An 18,047-nucleotide genomic window follows, 5' to 3' on the forward strand; every position below is an offset into this window, starting at 1 on the left:
CTAATAAGACGCCTAATACACACGTCGTCCCTCAGTACGTCGCCTAATAAGACGCCTGATACACACGTCGTCCCTCAGTACGTCGCCTAATAAGACGCCTGATACACACGTCGTCCCTCAGTACGTCGCCTAATAAGACGCCTGATACACACGTCGTCCCTCAGTACGTCGCCTAATAAGACACCTGATACACACGTCGTCCCTCAGTACGTCGCCTAATAAGACGCCTGATACACACGTTGTCCCAATCTAATGTTATTTTTCCGATGTTGATAACGAAAAGTGAATAGCATGAGTAAGACTGGATTTGCAATAGGCGATCGGGAGACATGATTTTTGTTTTGTTTTGTAAGCTTTTCTTTAAAGTGAATTTTTGTTTAATATTAAAGCCTCTTAATTTTAAATTTGTCATCACCCAATTGCTTGGATTTAATAAAAAAAGAAGCGAATTTTCCATAAACAGGCTCTAACTTGTTGGTCTTTCTACAGCAGTGTTTCAATAAATGGTCTATCTTAGACAGAAAAGTTAACAACAAAGTAATAAAAATCTTTTATTTGCAAAATCTATCCCTGCCTCCAGATACAAATGGTCCCCCTTGTATGAAAATATTAATTGGAATGGAGCATGGAGTAACCCACATACATTTTTAATTACAAACAAATTAAAAGAAATATAATTTATTACCCCTGTAACAAGATTATCTCTAAATTTATAGCCTACCGTAGACGAAAAATGCAGCTTTTGCTTTATGGAAACGGAAACGTTAGACCATTTATTCTATAATTGCTCACATAGCTCTTCTCTGTGGAATGATATAGCCTACAATGTTTCATTAATGGCAACATAAGAATAGGACAGAGGCCGCACTATGCATAGACGTTTTTTATTCGTTGCACAAACGCGTTTCAGTGAAGAAGGCACACGCCGAAACGCGTTTGTGCAACGAATAAAAAACGTCTATGCATAGTGCGGCCTCTGTCCTATTCTTATGTAGGCTATTATATTTTTAGGCCAGCACTCTAAAAAGTGTATTATCAAAAATTGAGTGAAGCCTGCTCCTATCCTCATTAATCATTAATGGCAACAACAATGTTTCAACAACTTGGCTCAAACATAGCCTACATTTATCTAATTTTGATATCTTCTTTTACTTTTCTGACTCAAATTTCTCTGTACAATATATAGTCGACTTAATCATTTTGCTTGGAAAATTCTTTATTCTTAAATCGAAGTTTATGAAAAACTACGGTGACGCATTGCTGCCACATAGGCTACATATATTTTTTTCCACTCAATTATGTCGTAATAACGAGATCTTATGTCGTTTTGACGACATATTTTTCTCGTAATAACGAGATCTTATTTCATTAAAACGACACATTTTGTAGTCATGTACAAAATATGCCTTTATCCACATAAAATTGATAGCCAATCATGTCTTTATCATACGTTCAAAAAGCTGAAGAAATAGCAGCCCCCAACGGACATTCATGTTAAAAGATCAAATTCTGTACACACCTTATTAATAGCAGATGAGCCCAGAATGCGAACATTGTGTTTAATTCAGACTGTAAAAAATAGGTTTAATTGCATATTAGGCTAAGCATAAAGAAAAAGCTTAATGTGGCTTAATAGGCTACTTCAGTGATAAAGATCAAATGCTGCACACACCTTATTAATAAACCATATCCTACAGAAAAGCAGATGAGCCCAGAATATGAACGCAATGCATTTAATTATACGTTAAGCGTTTTCCGATAGAAACCCATAATTATAAAGAAAATAAAGGTGGCTCTTAACGTTTCTTTCTATGGGAGGATGGCATTGCGGTGCACAGCAAATCCTTTAAATGGTATTCAATGCAAAACAAAAATGAAAAATAAAAGTAGCCAATAAAATAAACAAATTATTGTGGCATTAATTAGCCCACAAACAATATTTATTTTAAAGACTAAACGAATTTGTTTAAAGAAAAAAAAAACAGCATTGGGCGTTTATCTGTAGAGTGTTTCAGCCGCCCTTTTCAAACTGGCGCAATAAAATGCAACAGAATTTGATTTGTTAAACATGAAGGACTCGCTCTAACGTTAACCTAGATAAATGTTCGCTATTATTAAGCGCATATCCGAGTGTTTGTGCGGAGTGTGGAGCGCGCACTGCATGGCACACATGATGGACGCGCCGGTGCCATCACTCGCATTTTCCTATCAACAGTGGAAACAACTTAAATACTCCATTTCTGGTCATACAGAAAAGAATAATACATCAGTCGCAACTTTATTTGTGTAAACTCTCAACAACAAGAAAACGTTGTGCTTTTGTAAAATAAAAGAAAACGAACGCGCTTTCATGATCTCTGTGAATTGGAGCGCATCTAAAAAATGAACCGAAAACAGTTAGCCTCACAGACATGAGAAATATCACTATCTATATAAAGTTTATAAATAAAATAAAAATGTCCACCAACGAAAAAAAAATCCAATCGAAAGCAAATACGGTAGGCTACCATCTGATTATGTGATCCTGTCCGTATGAAAGGCGCATTCATTAGCCTACTTTTGCCGGTGCTTTGCGGCAAGTTTTATGCGCTTGAGCGCGGAATAGCCATATACACCCAGGATTGAATATAAACGTGCGATTAGTCCTAATTGCTTAAATAAATTACTACTAGTCTAGAAAAATCCTTTAGTCTATGGCAACTCTAATCAATAGCCTACATTTAATATTTGACATTATTTAATTAGTAATTTTATCCAGTTCTTTACATTAAATTAGTTGAGTTAGCATAATTAGTTCATGAACAAATAAAATAATAAAATAAAGTTTAAATTATACCGGTAACATTTCTATATAGCATTGCTTATTCCACCACACAAAGGACTGTTTATAAGGTGACTGTCCGTTATACATATGAAGATTGTATATGGCTGTATCTTGAAGATTTTTGTATTGTATCTTCTGTTATAAAGATGAAGATTGACATTTCGTTAATTAAACAAAATAAGAACACAATGTTGTAAAAAATAAACAACTTAGGCTATGTTCTGTTAGATGTGTTTTGACTACTTTTTGTTTAATTATCTCTAGGTAATGAAGATAAATAAATCTTTGGCTATATATAATTAATATATTATATAAAAAAAACTTATAGGCCTGTATAAAATATATTTTTAAAAAGGGCCTCATTGATTCATTTTGCCTGATTGGGGGCTGTTACTATTTGCATAAGCTTTTTGAACGTAGAAGTGTGAAAAAGGATAGGCTGTCAATTTTATGTGGATTATAAAGGCAAAAAAAAAAGATGTCGTGACATCTCGTTATTACGAGAAAAATATGTCGTTTTAACGACATAAGATCACGTTATTACGAGAAAAGATGACGTTAAAACGACATAAGATCTCGTTATTAGGCTACAACATAATTGAGGGGAAACAATAATATGTATGTGGCAGCAGCTATGCCTCACCGTAGTACTGCTCTTGATGTAAAGTGTAACAATTATCGTCAGTTATCCTCTTGCGCCCTCTGTTGGCATTTGTACATAATATACATATGTTCATTGTTTATATATTTCTTCATGTATTTTAATAGTGTTGTTAAATAAAATAAAATAATTAATTACTTTTAATACCCTACTTTATTTGAACCAATTATATTGCCTCATTTGTAATTATGTATTTAAGTCATACTAAAGGCTATTGTTCACTTCAGATCTATCTTTATGACCAAAAAATATATAGCCTAAATAAATAGTCGACACTGACAGCCCTAGTCTTGAACATTTGACCATGAACCTACATTGTTTTGCATTTTGTGACTAAACGACTATTTCCCTGTCTTATATTTTTTCATTGTTGGTTTCTTGAAAATAATAGGCTATTAAAATACTTTCTTGTCACCTTCTCCTGTAAGCAATATCGTGAATAGTTTAATTTTGTGTATTCGCCCATTATGGTCAACTGTGTAAATTAAAATTATTACCACCTTCAAAAGTAAAAACTCAGACTGACACATTCCAGAATATTATGTTTATAGATTACAATTAATTAATTTATCTGTTCAACTTTAAAGTTGTTGTTAATAATTGTGCAAAAAGTTGTGACTTTGATGGTGTATAATTTGCATAGCCCTCATATCCAGTAGAAAGTGAGTGAATTATATATATATATATATATATATATATATATATATATATATATATATATATATATATATATATATATAACTATGTTCGTAAACCATTCAGAGATGACATTAATGACATACACAACTTTGTATACAATACAAAATTTGTATCATTGATATTTTCAATGTCATCAGAATACAAGAAAAGAATGATTGATTAGAAAGATAACAAAGGAAAGATAAGAAAAGCTAGGGGGGGGGGGGAAATAGATATTATTTTATTGTGATGCGACGTTGGAGTCAGGCTGTGGTGAGACGTTGGTGTCACGCGTCTGTGATGCGACGTGCTGTGGTGAGACGTTGGAGTCACGCGTCAGTGGTGCGACGTGCTGTGATGCGACGTTGGAGTCACGCGTTGGTTTCACCCGTCTGTGGTGCGGCGTACCCCTTCTGTCACGTAAAAGTACACGACTGTAGACTTCGGTAAGTTATCCGTGGCATTATCCACTCGCCATAAGCGGGTTAGTAACATTAATCTCTGATTTGTGAGCATCAGCGCGTGATGTTTCAAGAGCCAAACGCCGGTCTCTCAGCTCGGCCTGTCTCACTAAAAGGTCGTGGATCTGTTTCTCAACAGCTTCCAGCTCAGACTGTACCGCGTGCAGCTCAAATGTGTCCTCACCTGCACCAAAAGGTAGACTACTTGCATCTGATATATTCGCCATTTTAACAGATGGACAGTAAGTTAGCAACGACACTACCAGTGATGCTATCAATTAATACTAATTTCTGACAAGCGTCTTAGATATAATCTGTCTTTTAAGTGGTACGGGTGTAGAGTAGACGCACGATAGGTGAAAAATGTTTGTAAGTGAGTGTTGAGAAGACGCGTTCAGCCGTGATCCCCGGGAGTAACCTATAAGAGTATCCAGCGTAGAATCACTAACAGGCTTGAGACACGTCTGCTCAACAGTCCGCGTTGTAACTATGAGGTTTGAGCAGTAGTGCTTCTCAGTGAGGAAAAGTAGAAAATGTTTGTTGTAAGTAAGTTTAAAGAGTAAAATCAAGAATTATAAATCAAATCGATAGAGCTCCAAAGACAACAACGCGTTCAGACGCGACGCATGCGCATTCGACAACAGGAAGTTTGCGAGGCATGACGCAAATTGAAAAAGTTTTAAAAGTTTTAAAATTTTAAAACTGCATTTTCCAAAAAATGGGCATAAATGTTACATTAAACCATTTAAAATCATCCATGTTATCCCCATGAATGAAAGTTAGAAATCTGGGTCTTTTATAAAGTGAATTTTACATCAAATGCTGTTTTTTTGTAAAAAGGCTATTTAAATATTTATTTATTTATTTATTTATTTAAAAAAAAAATAAAAAAAAATATCATAAATTTTCCAAAAACTGCACAAATGTTGAGTAAAAACATTAACAAACAGAATAAAATTACATTTGTAAAAAAAAACCCTATTATCTTGTTACAAAATTAAATGTTATTGTCTGGGGTCTCTAGAGACCCCAAAGGACTCGAGTGTAGACATAAAAAAAGACCATCAGAGGGTTAAATCGCTTTCAAATGCAGCTGCTATTAGAATATTTAAAGGTTGCAAATATGACAGCTAAAAACTATCACACACCGAATCTAATAAGCACTTATTACTTCCGCGTTAAATTTAGAGTAACTGAAAACCACTAAAGTGAGGTGATGTGGCCTTTGCTCATATTGAGTTCAGCTGTCCTGCAGTGAGCATCTGTGTATGATGGGGAGTTTTCAGTCGTCATATTTCCAAATTCTAATTGTTCTTATGGCAGCTTTATTAGAATGCAAAGGTAAGTGAATTAAAGTAAATTAAATCAATTTAACCAACATAACAATGTGAGATATGCATAATATCAGTGTACTTTGTGCGATTAAATGTGCCGTTTAGGTGTAACATGCATCATGCATATGATCAGTGTCAAGTGTGTTATATTTTATATAGCACTTTTCACAGTTGACATTGTTTGTAATTATGACTTGCATGTTGTCATTCATGTTTTACACAGTGAACCTGCAATTTGAAAATTGCTGTTAACTTTTTTTTTTTGTATAAAAATATGTAACCAATTCCTTTTTTTAAAGAAAGAAAGGTAACACTTTATTTTACAGTGTCCTTGTTACGTACTGTATGTTACATGTACTTACCATAGTAATATATAAATTAAATCTATAATTACACTGTAACAATGACACCTTAAAATAAAGTGTAACCGAAAGTAAATATGTAACTGAGTCCATCATGATGAGCAGTTTTAATAAATATTGGTTTGCAAAGGTTAAACTGCATTAATCAACCAATTAATTATGATTACATTAGTAAAGTCATTAGTTGATTTGGTTCAAATTCAAAAGAAGTCCAGATATTACATTTGTAGAAAATGTAAATAAAAGTCTTGGTAGCCATTTACAAAGAGGTTCTATTTGTTAACATTAATTTACTTAATCAGTTTACATGAACTATAAAAATAAACAATACTTCTTAGAATGTATTAATCTAGTTAGTTCTAATGTCAACATTTACTAACACATTCTTAAAATCAGAAGTTTTCCAGTTACCAACAAGAACAAATTCTTAAAGATGACTCAATTAGCAAGTAAAATTATTGATATCCCTACCCCTAATTTATCGGATAGTGTCTCGACATTCACGTTGCGAAAGGCACAACAAAATCTTGAATGACTCAGAACACCCACTTTACAAATATTTTATCCTTCTGCCTTCTGGCCATAGCTATAGTTACCGATGTGTAGAAAGGCCAAGTTTAGTAAGTGTTTTGTTCCTGTATCTATACAATCTCTAAATACATAGGAAATCGGCCATTGATACATCATGTATGCTCTCTCTCTCTCTTTTTTTCTTTATTTTTTTTGTATACTGTATGTTTATATGTTTATGTTCTTAATATGTTATGTATGTTTGTATTATGTACGCATCTACAGTAGAAACAAATTTCCTCTTGAGGACAAATAAAATCTATCTATCTATCTATCTATCTATCTAAGTTGCACTGCATCTTTTAATATTTATTGGACCTTCACTAACAATGAACAGTTGTATTTTCCGAGTTGAATAAATACTGTAACAAATAGATTGCCCATTGTTAGTTGATGTTAGTTAATGCATCAACTATTAACAAATGGTACCGTATTGTAAAGTGTTTCCAAAGTCTATTTATGAATTTAAAAAAAAAAAAAAATTATTTCATGAAATACTGACAGTAGTTCATCGGGTTGTGGATTTTTTTTGTTCTCATTTCATAAGATGTATTAATAGATTTAGAGGTAGAACCACTTGGTAGAAAGTAAATGCTGTTTATTTCTATAAACGCTGTGGTTTCCATGTCTCGGCTCTCTCAGTATGTCTTGTTTTGCTCTTTTTTTCCATTTAGTGGCGACACAGAGACCCTGCGAGCAGGTCCATCGGTTGAACATAAACTATACTCAGGGCGACAATATGTCTATTTCTTGCCTAACGACAACCCACCCACTGGAGTCTCTGACAGTGGAACTACGCAGAACCGACCCGGTTCAACACATCCTAAAGTATTCAGACAACTCTCCAGCATTAGAGCATCAGAGATGGTCTGTGAGAAATGATGCTGGAAATGTTACACTTTACCTGAAAGACATCAGTTTATCTGATAAAGGACATTATCAATGTCAAGTCTACAAAGATTGGGACTGCCTTAATGCAACTCTTTTTAACCTGAGGGTCAAAGGTGAGAATGCCAGTTTCTGAAACAAGCTAATAATCCCCAGGAAACCTGTTGTAATAAATATTTTTATCTGGTTTCAGAGTGTAAAACTTTGGATTCTGTCCATGCGACTCCAAACTCTTCAGTGTTGCTGCCATGCTCTGAACATCCTCTACAATACAGAACTGATCAAGTAACTTGGAAAATCTTTCATGGTCACCAGTTAACAGAAATATACCAATATCGCCCTCCACACAAGCCCTCAAACAGCACAGAGAGAGACCCGAAGCCCCTGTATGAGAGAGCGAGAATACTAGGGAATGGATCTCTGCTTATAAGGCATGCAGTAAACTCTGATGGATTATGGTATCGGTGCAGAGTGAGTGAAAAATGCTATGAGGTGAAGCTGGTCGTGAAAGGTGTGTTTTCAATGCAATATTTCTAACCCTAAAGTCTCAATGCAGACTCTCTGAACGACATTCACCTTTTACAAGATTTTAAGTTAAGTTATGCTAATAAAATGTGAGATGTAGTCATGGGTTAGTCAAAAGGTTTTTTTTTCCACATTACAATAAATATAATGACAAACATACCCCCTGGTTTCACAGAAATGGCTTAGATCACCCAAAAATGAAAATTATGTCAGTAATTACTCACCCTCATGTTGTTCCAACCCCGTAAGACTTCAGACCCCGTTCATTTTCGGAACACAAATTAAGGTATTTTTGATGAAATCTGAGAGCTGGCTAACTCCTTCATAGGCTGCAAGGTAATTTCACCTGCCAGCCCAGAAAAGTAAGTAAAGACATCGGTAAAATATTCCAAGTGACTACAGTGGCTCAACCTTAAGTTTATCAAGTGACTAGAATACTTTTTGTGTGCAAAAATAACAACTTTATTCAACTATTAATTTTCTTCTGTGTGAGCCTCTGACGTGAGTTCACGGTGATTTTCTCAGATCGAGTCTTTGATAATTCACACTGCGTGATTCTCACTCGTGTGAACAAGCACCGATTTGCCTATGATTTCGGACATTTGTCGGCGATCTCGCAAAACCTGTCGGCGAGTGAAAATAAATTGTCTATGAATTCTATATTATTTTGCGGACACCACTTAGACAGCCAACCGTTAAGCGAACACAATCTACTAACTATCTCATCACTCCTGCGAACAGGAAGGGGGCCAGAGCAAATTACAGTCCTTGACATCGTACTTGCGAGTTCACACACCTCTTTAATATTAATATTGGTGATCTCCGACTGGCGGCGTCGAACATCATTAGTGCTGACATTACGGTAATGATCTTAGAGAATTTATGATTAGCATTAGCCAGCACTTTTAAATTTGCTTTGATGTCAGGTGCTCTGGCTCCTGGCAAACATGTGACTATGGTGGCTGGTGTCTCTATTTTCACGTGTAATAGAATCGCCAATAACTAGGGCACAATCATTCTCAGTGGGTGTTTCACTGAGCGGGGCAAATCGATTTGTTATGGTAATCGGAACGGAAGAGTGGTTTTTTGATCCGCGACTACAGCAATCCCTCACTGCCACCCATTTGCCTTGCTGTATAGGCTCTACTTCAGCCAGAACTGACTCATGTAAAGAGTTCACTATGCTAGGCGCATCCAAAGCAGTATTTAAATCTCTAGCACTCTTACTATCCTCAATTAAAGTTTGGATGCGTGTCTCTAGTTCTGAAATCTTCTCTGTCAACCTAACTGTCTCCTTGCATTTATCACATATAAATCCTATATTGCCGACAGAGAAGTCTATGCTAAACATGTGACATGAAGTGCAGGTGACAATAACAAGACAAGACATTACTCACCGTTTTTGTTGACTGATTCTTTCTCACCTGAGCTTTTTATGAATTTAAAGGCGCGGGCGCGCGAGAGAAAATAAATAAATAAAAATAGCTGAGCGCACGGGTGGCGCGTTAACAGGCTAGCGAATTACTAGCGTGTTGTGCTAGTAGTAACGGAAGCTAGCGATGTCAGGTTAATCTGAGATGTTGGGTAAGCTGTATTTTAGTAGTATAAACAACTAGAAATTGTAGTAAATGATGGCTTACAGCACCGAAGCAGACACACTCACAGCAGGCAGCGAGGCAGACAGGAGCAATCGATCAGGAGCAATCCAATCGATCAGGAGCAATCCCAATCCAATCGATCAGGACTGATCTGATTTATGTCTGGTGTTCAGGAGGAGGGACCCCAACAGCAGTCTCTCCCCTTCTTTGAGGACTCCATGACAAATTAACCCGTTCATAGGGGAAACCTTACATGCAGTGTCTTTGAGCCTTCGACATTGACATATTCGACTATTGTGGGGGCGAAGGCACAAGGGTATACAATGATGCCACAGATCGAAGTGACGCTTGTGGGCTATCTCTCACCTGGTTCGGCATCATTTCTTAAGGAACCAACTCTGAGCTTTGTCGAGCCACAGACCTGTCCCTCCGTGCGACCAAGCAAATGGTCCGCGCCCTGGGCGATACCAGAGAGGAGTGGCCTTCTGTCTCAAGCACAGGGGACAATATTTCATCCCTGGCCCGAGCTGTGAAACCTTCACCTTTGGCCCCTGAAGGGTACCAACTGAGTGACTCTGGACTTTCATCCGAAGTCATAGAGAACATTCTCAGTGCAAGGGCTCCCTCCACTAGAAGAATTTGCCAGTAAATGGGGTGTCTTTGAAAAATGGTGCACTGCACATCATGCAGCTCTAGTTAACTGCCAGATTGTTTCAGTTCTGGACTTCCTGCAGGAAAAGTTATTAGCAGGCACATGCCCCGCCACTCTCAGGGTTTATGTGGCCACTATATCGGCTTACCATGCCTTGATTGAGAGGGGTACCACTCGGGAAGCATCCTCTGTTTGCTCACTTCATCCGTGGGACCAGGTGGCTGACGCCTCCCTCTAGAACCAAGATTCCTCCATGGGACTAAGCTAAAGTCCTTGAGGGGCTGGAAGAGACCCCCTTTGAACCTCTAAAGTCAGTGCCTGGTGAGCTTCTGACTCTAAAAATGTTTTTTTTTTCTTATGGCTATCACCTCACTACATAGAATTGGGGATTTGCAGGCTCTGTCTGTCTAGCCATCCTGCTTAGACTTTACCCCTGGATTTGTGAAAGCAATTTTACATCCTCATCTTGACTACCTGCCTAAGGTACCTTTCTCGACCGTATATCCTGTCACTCTTGAAGTCTTCTGCCCTCCGCCTTTCACAATGACGGATCAGGAGAAACTACACCGACTGTGCCCAGTCCGTGCTCTTCAGGCATATGTACACCACACTAGCCAGTGGCGTAAGTCAGAGCAACTATTTGTTTGTCATGGGAGCCTTAACAGGGGGGCCACCACGCAAACAATTTTACGTTGGGTGAGGGATGCTATTGCCCTTGCCTATACGAGGCACATGGTCAAGCTTAGGTGCTAGGGCTCATTCTACCAGGGGGTTGCTTCCTCCCAAGCCTTGGCGGGGGTTATGAGAAGATCTGCAGAGAAAATTTTCAGAAAATCCCCACATCCAAGAGTGCAAAGCTTGCTGCATCATACCCAAAAAGGTATGCACTTACTGCCTGAGGTGCTTCAACTAAGTACAGAGTTTAGGGTATGAATGCTTATGCAATGTGTTTAAGTTTTAAATTTGATCAAATTGTGCATAGATATTACAACTTGTTTTTCAATGTCATTATGGGGTATAAAATGATTTGGGAAAAAAGAGAAGAAAATTATTTTAGCATAAGGCTTAAACAACAAAATGTGAAAAAAATATGAAAACACTGGAAATTTAAAACACTTTCTAAAATATCATTAGCTATAGGTAAGACAAGTACCTAGATTAAAAAGTGCTCAAAATAACCTATTCAAACTGACCCATATGATGATGTTCATTTAGCCTATAAGTTTATCTTTTCTTGTGATCACAGATGCTCCAACCCAAACTGACAGTCCTGCAGCAGTAACAGCTAATCTGACAGCAGTAGTGATGACCACAATAGTGTCTCTGTGTGTCCTCATATCACTGATCATCTGTGTGATTCTTTATTTTAAAAAACGAAAGCGCAATATCACCAGCCAAAGTAAGTCCACAACTGGGGTCCTGAAAAGTTTAACACTGTTGAATTCTTCTTGAACAGCATTTTTCAAATCATGGTAATTTGGAAATTGGAGAGAAAGTTTTTTTTTTTTTTTTGTCACCATAACATAATTACATTGTTATATTGTTATATTTGCTATACTCTACTCTACCGACCAGTTTTTCTAACAAAAACCTGTCTCAGCTACACTGCAGAGTCTCTCATTTGTTCATTTTCATGTTTTCTTTCAAATTACTGAAATTTAATTGATATTCTTTATGCGGTTGTAAGATGTGCTTTTGTCAGTATGTCAGAAAGTGAAAGTAACCTGAACTAAATGTACAGTATATATGACTTTAATGTTTTAAGTCTTCTGAGTGTGTTGCAATGAGATATGAAATACAGCCCATATCATGCCATCATGGTGGTGAGAGTTGATAGATGACTTTACTCTAACCTTTATGCTTTATGATGGTAGAAGTTAATCAGATGGTAAAGTACTTACTTTTTGTGTCTTGTAGCTGAAGTGAACTGTAGGTCTTCCGCATATTATTCTGAAATTTCTGGAGGTAAGTGAAATGAATGCTAAGTCCTTACTCAGTATTAACAATATGTGTATTTGATAGTGTTTTAATAAAAGTCTTTCTCTTGCAGGGTTGGATGTCCCGTTGTATTCTGTAGTTCAACGTAAGAGTGAGCGGGCCACAACCTAACACGAGTGTCAGGATTTGAGTTTATTTGGTCATGTTTAGAGTTTGTTTTTGTCCTTTTTTTCTGTTCAGTTCCTGTCTGAGTTTTCTGTCAATCTTTTTCAATTGTCAATTTATTTCTAAGATAATCTTCTACCTGTTAATTAGTTCAATCTTCCTCCATGCCCTGCCTTTTTGTATCATTGGTTACTTATTGTGTAAATCCTTAGTTCAGATGTGTCTTGTTAATTAGTCTCATTAGTTCCTCTTGTTTTCCTGTGTATTTCAGTCTGAGTTTTAAATCTGAGTTTATTTCTTTAAGTTCATTTCATCTGTTTTTTTGTTTTTTGTTTTTTTTTAATGAGACAATTCTGATATTGTTTTAATCTCCAATTTGTTATTTGTTATATATGTTGATCTAACCAGCAGAAGACACCAGCTGGGTTTAAATCCCAGTTGCGAAGGTGCCATTGTAGTAACAGTTTGTTACAATGTGCCCCTATTAGAACTATGCTATTCTACACTTTTATGAATTCTGAGAAACCATGAGAAAAAGGTGAATAAAGACAGAGAATCAATGTTCAAAAATTATGAATTATTATTATGTTTTGAACTATGCTGTATAGCTGTGTAAGACTGAAAGAACTGTAAGAGAGGGCTACTCTCTGAGAAAACAAAGGAAATTAACATTTGAACTCTCTTGCTATATTACCATCCCCATTCGAGACACAATCACACTTGAGTTGATCACCTGCCAATTTACACATCATTCCCTTTTCCCTACCTGAATTCACCTAAAAATCTATATGGTTTAATATGAACAATTATCATACAGTATCATACATGTTTGGAATCATTTGAAATGTCTCAGTGCGACTGGTACAAAGGTCTCATTCCCACAGAAGTGAACCAAAAAGGTAATAAGGTGTGGAGAGAATAGAGATATCTTGTTAACTGCTTGTTAATCCCTTGTAAATCAACTGCTGTCCCTAGTAAGTCTGGGACGGTGATTAATGCAAATTCCCCCTGTGAACTCATGTTTACATTTTAAAAGAGGTTTCTGCCTTGGTCTGAGTAGGGAGATGCTGAAGAAGGCTTGTGGCGATTTATAGCTCAAATCAGCCCGTGATGCTGAGAGTGGCCAAGACTCTCAGCATCATATATTTTCTAATGTCAAGTTCACATCTTTTCTCTTTATTCCAGAGTTATATTTTTTATGGACTATATTTTTTGCGTGTTTTGTATTTATTTTCTTTGAACTGATTATGAAATTGGCATGATACATTTACCTGACATAATAAATTGTAGGGCTGACTTCTAATAGTCGAGGATTCGACGATTCGATTCGGAGAGGTCTGATTCGACTATGAACCTCATAGTCGAATACATATGGGCGTCAGTTTGGTTTGAAATGTGCTGGGGACAGAGACGCATTCGCATTTTCAGAAGGGCTGGGTACCATTTTTATTTTCTTTTTTTCGCTTTCGCGCAGGTCATGTTTTGAAAGACGATGTCCTGTAGCTTACTAATGTAAATAAATAAAAATGTATTCAAAAACCTGCTTCACGTTTTCAGCAGGGCTGCGGAGCGGCTGTGAGTTGACTCCACACGGTTCTCATGTGCGTTAAAAAGCTTTACGTGGTTTAATGTACCTAAACAATGATTACCAAATTCCCCTCTCATGTTGCTCCTCATAGCCACTTAAAATGGTAAAAAAAAAATCGAACCCAGAGTCCAATTATTATGGACGTTAACAGATATTAAGCGTTTCTGCTTCACATTTTCAGCAGGGCTGCGGAGCGGCTGTGAGTTGACTCCACACGGTTCTCATGTGCGTTAAAAAGCTGACTCCACACGGTTCTCATGTGCGTTAAAAAGCTGACTCCACACGGTTCTCATGTGCGTTAAAAAGCTTTAAGTTGTTTAATGTACCTAAACAACGATTACCAAATTTCCCTCTCATATTGCTCCTCATAACCACTGAAAATGGTCAAAAAATCGAACCCAGAGTCCAATTATTATGGACGTTATCTGATATTAAGCGTTTCTGCTTCACATTTTCAGCAGGGCAGCGGAGCGGCTGTGAGTTGACTCCACGCGGTTCTCATGTGCGTTAAAAAGCTTTACATGGTTTAATGTACCTAAACAATGATTACCAAATTCCCCTCTCATGTTGCTCCTCATAACCACTTAAAATGGTAAAAAAAATCTAACCCAGAGTACAATTATTATGGACGTTATCTGATATTAAGCGTTTCTGCTTCACATTTTCAGCAGGGCAGCGGAGCGGCTGTGAGTTGACTCCACGCGGTTCTCATGTGCGTTAAAAAGCTTTACATGGTTTAATGTACCTAAACAATGATTACCAAATTCCCCTCTCATGTTGCTCCTCATAACCACTTAAAATGGTAAAAAAAATCTAACCCAGAGTCCAATTATTATGGACGTTATCTGATATTAAGCGTTTCTGCTTCACATTTTCAGCAGGGCAGCGGAGCGGCTGTGAGTTGACTCCACGCGGTTCTCATGGGCGTGAAAAAGCTTTACGTGGTTTAATGTAAACAACCATCACCAAATTTCTCTCTCATATTGCTCCTCATGTTTATGAAATGTTATGATATATGTGTGATATATATGTGTTTTTTAGCTCTATTGTTTGAAATGGAAAAAATCTAGCTGCTATCTAAAAAAAAAAAAAAAAAAAAAGGTTCGACTATCAGTCGACTACGGCAAAATCTAACGAATCAGATTCGACTATGAAAATCCTTAGTCGAAAACAGCCCTAATAAATTGTTACATGATTTTTTTTCTGACGACTAATATTTGGCATCAATTCAAGTGTAGGCTACTTGGTTTGCAAACCCAAGAAGTGAATTTCCGGTTAGAACAGCAAATGCTGCTTGACCAATCTAAATTTGGGTGTGTCTTACCTCTGTTTTAATTTAATGTTAATTTAGATAAGTGTACGTGGGAAACCACGGCATGACTAATTCAAAGCTATTAAAAGAGAAGTAATGCTGGTCAGCTTATTTCTGTAATAGTGGCCATACCTCTACTGAAGTAAACGTTTAAAGTTAAATTCAAATGTATGCAATTCCATGCTATTCCAAAGTATCTTTGATTGTGTAAACGTGAATGTGACCGATCTCAGGCATATAGCAATTACCTCTGTTTGATGACCAAAACTGATGGGCTTGTCTGTGAACGTGAGACCCGCATTAAACCGAAGACATGAGGACCTCTGAGCAACATAGTTTCCTAATCTGTAAAATATATATATTGTGACGAGCGTCCTCAAAGGAATCAGCGTCGCCCTGGTAACAAACACAAAACACCTGCACGTCCTCACAGCGGGCTGATCGGTCACAGCTGCACCTCATCAACAGACTGCTACAAAAGCAGCACGCGCTGAGCAGACAGACAGACTCTGGTCTCGAGCTGAATGTATTGCTGGACTAACCTTTCTCTCTGGTCCCTTCAGAAAGCAGCGAGTGACCGACAGCCCATCACGTTTGGAGCACGTTTGGACACCCACTTTCATTTTGGATTGAACACTGCAGAGCACTTGGAGCACCAGCCATCACTCACCTACGGTGGCCCAGTAGTGCACAACACAACGAAATGTAAAAAGCAAACATAAGTTCACAACACAACGGAAACAAGCCACAACACAACGAAATAAAGCCACAACACAACGGAAATAAGCCACAACACAACGGAAAATCCACAACACAACGAAATAAAGCAACAACACAACGGAAATAAGCCACAACACAACGGAAAATCTACAACACAACGGGAAAATCTACAACACAACGAAATAAAGCCACAACACAACGGAAATGCTCCCGACCACTAGAGGGCTCTTGGAGCCCAGTAAAGTTAGTTTTCCAAGCCATTGTTCTATAGAGTCAGCAGTCTTTATATATAAATACCACGATTAGTTTTAACAGTGTATATCAACTTAAAATATTACTTCAAAATAACCTACATGAATTATAGCTGCGTATTTGATTTATACTCGAGAATGCTTGGACGCGCTTCCACAGCGCAGGGCACGTCTGGCAATTCCACCAAGTGGTTAAAACGTATAATTTATTATAATATAATTTGATAAATAAAAATAAAAACCATTTGGTGAAATAGGAAGGAATTGGCACAATTCCACCTATAATAAGTCAGTCTGGTCACTAGGAACATGATAAAAAAAAAAAAAAACTTTTACAGAAATTTCCTAAAAAAAATAATTGTTAATTACTGTAAATACATGAAGGGTATTGGAAAAAGTCATTATAAAAGTCATATTAAGTCAGTCTACTATCAAATACAATCAAGCTTTGGATTTTGAATATGTATGTTTTTGAATGTTATGTTTGTATGTTTTTGAAGTAATTTTAATTAAAACAAATTATACGTTTTAACAACTTGGAGGAATTGGTAGACGTTCCCTCAGGGATAATGCGCTGTGGTAGCGCGTCAAAGCATTCTAGAGTATAAATATGTAGCTATAATGCACGTAGGTGATTTTGAATTAATAAATGTCGATAAACAATGGTTAGCTACATACTGTTAAAACTAATCGTGGTGTTGATATATTTTTATAGACTGCTGACTCTCTAATGAACAATGGCTTGGAAAACTAACTTTACTGGGCTCCGAGAGCCCTCTAGTGGTCGGGAGCATTTCCGTTGTGTTGTGGCTTTATTTCGTTGTGTTGTGGATTTTCCGTTGTGTTGTGGCTTGTTTCCGTTGTGTTGTGGCTTTATTTCGTTGTGTTGTGGATTTTCCGTTGTGTTGTGGCTTGTTTCCGTTGTGTTGTGGCTTTATTTCGTTGTGTTGTGAACTTATGTTTGCTTTTTACATTTCATTGTGTTGTGCACTACTGGGCCACCGTACTCACCGGATCACCGTCTTCCTTCACCTTTTATTTCATCACTGTAAATAAATCCACCCTCAGGGGCCTTTTCACTAAGCCTGCTTTGTCGAGTGATTCTTCACCCCGTGACAATATATAAAGAGTTAAAAAGAATAATAAAACGTTCACTCACTTTTAATGATGCTCAGATATCATTAAAACCTTTTTCATTCATGGAGTAAGATGAAATAACGATACATATGAGAAAATGTATGCATAAAACGTTGTTGCCTTTTATGCATACACACTCACAGTGTATGAGTGCATAAAAGGAAAGGAAAGACAGCCATATTCCCCATATTATTGGAGAACGCCATTGGACCTTTAGTCGGGCTTACAGCTGTGTTTTGCGGTGTGATTGTCAAACTCATTTAATTATTAAAAAATACCATTATTTGATATGAAAAAGTTAATTGTATTTTATTGAAAATATAATAAAGTATCATACATGTTTGATTGTTTCGTTAGTTTGTCTTGTATATTTTTTTATTAGA

The sequence above is a fragment of the Scardinius erythrophthalmus genome, assembly GCF_964197995.2.
Source record: "Scardinius erythrophthalmus genome assembly, chromosome: 16".
NCBI lineage: Eukaryota > Metazoa > Chordata > Actinopteri > Cypriniformes > Leuciscidae > Scardinius > Scardinius erythrophthalmus.